The following is a 4,805-nucleotide window of genomic DNA, read 5'->3' as shown; positions in this document are numbered from 1 at the left end:
TTTATATCCAAAGACAGACAATGAGGTCAGTGATGATTTATCATTGATTTTATATCCAAAGGCTTCATATGTGAAAGCTCCGATCAAGCAAAAATTCTTGATCCTTTGTCTCACAAAGAAGTAAGAAACTACTTCATAAAATTCAATTAAGGTGTCAAGAACTGCTTCATACCTAAAACATACAGCCCTTAAGAAGGGTAAAAGTATAAGTACTCAAGAACTTGATCAGCGGTTTGTTCATGTTAGTGAATAGAAAATTATAGCTCCATGCTCTATAGGAAGTTAACTTATTATCAGCAGGCAAATTTGTGGGCAAGAGCTTGTATCTTAGCCAAAAAGCTAGTAATTGTTGCCTGGAAATTTGCTTGTTGGAAATGATTTTATGGGTTTAAAGCTTTCCACCCTTGAAGAATTAACAATGATCTTCTGTTGAAGTTCAAGTGAGAGATCTATTGGCTAACTTAAAGGTTGGTTTTTAAGAATTTATATTAATACCGACTGAATTATGACTCGTTAAATCTAACGATTGAATTGTGGTTGATCATCTCATCACCAACTATGCTACCATTTTTTCTACTAGTAATAATATATCGGATAAAAAAAATGTCAAAATTTTGTACCCAAATAAATAAATAAAAAATAAGAGCATTAGTCAAGCAAATTTTACGCTCCTATTATCGCAAAATGAATCAAATAACAATCATATCCATAATATCTTCGAACAATGTAAAAGATTATTCAGAGACATCGATATTAAACGAAAAATAGAATAGAAGTCTCAACAAATCATCCACTAAAAGAATATCTACAGTAAATAAAAATAGTGCAAATAATGATCTACACATACAAAAAATTTTAAAAAAAAAAACTAAGTGTCGTCGTCCTCCTCAATCATAAGTCGCTTATCAAGCATACTTGATAGGCGTTGCAGCTGCTCAATCTTGGCCTTTAGCCTCTCGAACCTGACATCCCTAGCTTGCAACTTGCCCTCCATTGAGGACTTCAAGCTGGACTAAATCGCACATAGATTAATAGGGAAGCAAGACCTTAACTTCTTGGTGAATTGCGGTCATCAACCTATGATGACTGTTCACTAAAACTGGAATGTTGTTCCCCATGAATAAATCCCCATGTATAGAGGTCATAGAACCTCACTTTTTTCCTCCCCTTGACAACCTCTCTTCATATCTCAAATTTTGTGTGGTCAGATTGACCACTAGAGCTACCAACTCCCGCTAGGCTCGAACTTCAGGCATCCTTCAAACGAACATACTCATCCTGCAAAAGATTATAAACAATAATTAATATTGAAATAAAATTATAAATAAATTTTAAAAATTAAAAAAAAAACTATTCAACTTATGTCGACTCATTGATGGTCTGGCTGATGTTGATGTGTGTGGGGGTGCAACTCAACGGTGATGGCTCTCTTCGAAGTGTTTGCTTCTATTAAAATATAAAGAACTTAGAAAAAAAATTACAAAAAATAATGTAGCATTTAATAAATCTTATCATCCCATAATCTTACTCCTATACTCGATATGATGGACCGAGCCTCCGATGTATAAGGCTGTACCAATGACCACACAATTCAAGAATTGGTTGTGTTGTGATGTCTCTCTCTTCTTGAGGTTCTCAAGAGAGGAGCGGACTCTGGATAACTCGACTTAGACATTCTCACCTACCTAGATAGGCCTATATCCTTGGGGATGTCATTAAGATATCATGCCAGCGGGTTTGTACTCTAGTCTCGAAGTACTTCTAGATTTGTTGATGATGATAAGCATTGCACCAAAGTTGTTCTACCAAATAAATATTAAACAATTTTGTTATTATAAAACTTTAACTTCTGATTTTAACAATATTAGTTATTATAAAAAGCTAAAGGAGAACACAGCTACAGGATAGAAAGCAAATGCAAAACTTTGAATCTAGAATGTCATGATTTTCAGTTGACTAACAAACTCAAGTCATGAATTAATGATCAAATCCTAAAAATAAATAAAAAATTCACCAACTTAAATAACAGAAACCATCAATAGGTAGATCAACTATGAACCCTAAGTTAGATGACTTATAAACGAAACCAGGATCACAAATCCCCTATTATATTTCAGTATACTAGGCACCTCTAGTTAGTGTTGAGGACTAGAACCTGTAAAATAAATAGCTTTTACCCATTTAGATTATGTAGGTGTCCTAGGATGATATAGCCCACATTCACTGAAAAAGGCACCTCAAAACACCTAATAATAAGAAGGTCTGCACTTGTCATCACGATAATACTAAGTGGAAACTTCTGACTGTCTGGTTGGTCCATAGTTTAAGGATATCAATGAACCTAGGACGATGAAAAATCATGTGCATCTTGACTAGGGGTGGTATACCCAAAAATTAGGTTAGTCCACCTACTTAGCTTTCTTATAGAGCATATGTTTATTTTTGGGTTAGGATTTCACTTCCATCTAGAATCCTTCTAACCATTCTTGTCTCTTAGTCTAGAGTTTAACTTCAATCAAACTTTTATCTTAAATTAACTTTAATAAAAGCTTCATAATTTAAATCATATCTTTTCAACTTAAATTAACCTTCCCAAACTAAACATTTTTTTGAGTCAAATCAATCAACTCAACTCAAACCCAATTAGCTCAAATCAAACCTTTTCAACTCAATTCAATCAACTCAAACCAAACCAAATTATTTAAATCAAAACCTAATTTTTTCAACAATCTTATAGTTCCAATCCCTAGTGGATGCTTTCTTTCCATAATTTGTTAACACTTTTCTAAGACTTTTCCACGATAAATCGTTATTGAACAATAAGTCCCCATCAATGAATTCCAAGGATAAATTTTTTCAAATCCTAAATATATCCATTTGAAGCCCTGAAATATTAATCTTGAAGATACTAACATCATAAAAAATAAACATTTACCTACACCCGTAAATTTTAAAGTACGGGGGGTGATTTTTCATTGCGTAGATCCATAAATTTTAAAGATTTTTCTCATCTAAATGATTATATCTATTTTAAGGTAGCATTTCTATCTCTCAATGTGATATATTATTATTCAAATGATTTTTTAAATCATTTAAATGGAAATCACTCAAAATCTATGATGATCATGTCAACATCATATCGCATAAATAAAGTGACATAATTTTTTTCTTTAGGGTTTAGAGTCAACTGAATATTCTTTTGATCTAGCTAGAATATAGGAATAATGTTTACATTAAAAACATAAAAAAATTATATTTTGACTTATCTAAATTATTATTTTTACAAAGTTATTATTGAAATCAAGCGATCCAATTCAAAAGAAGCTAAAATATTTACAAATCTAAAATAAAAAATTTATTTTTTATGTTTATATCACACAAAGTTTTCATATCACATAAAAATGCTATCATTTGAACTTTTAAAAGTGAAGTACGACTTTCCATGCATGAGTACGGTGGTATGTATGTAAAAATTGAAGCTTAGGTGTTGAACATATGTAAAAACTTTCCATGCATGAGTAAGGTGGTATGTACGTAAAAATTGAAGCTTAGGTGTTGAACATATGTAAATACCCACGAATTGAGTGGTATGTATGTAAACCATCCTTTTAAAAATATATAAGATACTAATTGAAAGACTAAATATACCAACAAACATTATTAACTTATAATCAAATTGGGTGGCGCAATAATAAGAATTTAACTAGCCTAAGATAACTTTATTTTCTTGTATGAAGTAGGATTGATATGACCCAAAAAATGATAAATATTAGATTGCTCGTCTCTTGAAAGAGAATAGAAAGTAATTGATCCCTAATTATAAAATATTTAGAAATAATCTAATAGAGGATCATTGAATTTTGTAAAAGCCAATTCAAAGAAGTTTATCAACCTTAGAAACACACCTACCATTAGTTGAAACACTTTGAAATTAAGATTTTTAGCAAAACTTTTAAAAATCAAAGGTATTTGAATTTGACTAAGAATTGGTGAATTAGTAATTAAGTTATTTTGCGAAGTAAGATGCACATCGTGGGATTGATAACTCTTGCTCAAAAAATTTGAATACTACTTGATCACCATGTGCACTTGCATGAATAACAAGTGTGTCACTGCACTATGCATCATCTCATTTAACTTTAGAGTTTTTCATTAAAGTCTAAGTGTATACCAAAAGGATGATTAATACCCTAAACAAATTTTTCTAACAAAAACGTATTTGACAAGTGAGTACTTTTTGGCGTGTAGGACAGTTCTTTGGATGAGTAGGTTTGGTAATCGGTCACCTTTTATGGTTAGATTAGTAGTGTGATTTCGATAGTCGAATAAGTTTACTTTCTTAGTCACTTGTACCATAAGCATAATTGGGTTCATAGGTCAATCTAATCCAAATAAATATAATCGTGCACTAATTCATTAATTCTTAATTTTCTATTGAGAAATTGAGAATAATGGAAGAATGAAGTTGAGAATTCGATTCAACCTATATGGTTTAGTTAATTGCAAATTTTTGATGCTTTGATCTTGACGAACATGATAATTCTTTAAAGTAGTTAATTTTGAGTAAAATTTGATCAAAGACATTCAATAATTCCTTTTTGTATGTTTAAATAATTAAAATTTTTGTTTTACCCATGTTGGTTGAGGAAGCTTGAACACCTTTGATCCAAGCTCAAAATTTTTAAAAAGTTAGTAAAGTTATTCAAAATATTGTTCTTATAATGCTACATTAGTTGTGGAAGCTATCAATCCTCTGACAAGCCTCCAATGAAAAAGGTAAATATTGAACCAATCAAAGACACTAC

Source organism: Phalaenopsis equestris, unplaced genomic scaffold (assembly GCF_001263595.1).
Source record: "Phalaenopsis equestris unplaced genomic scaffold, ASM126359v1 Scaffold000002, whole genome shotgun sequence".
NCBI lineage: Eukaryota > Viridiplantae > Streptophyta > Magnoliopsida > Asparagales > Orchidaceae > Phalaenopsis > Phalaenopsis equestris.
Note: the sequence above shows the minus strand (reverse complement) of the source record.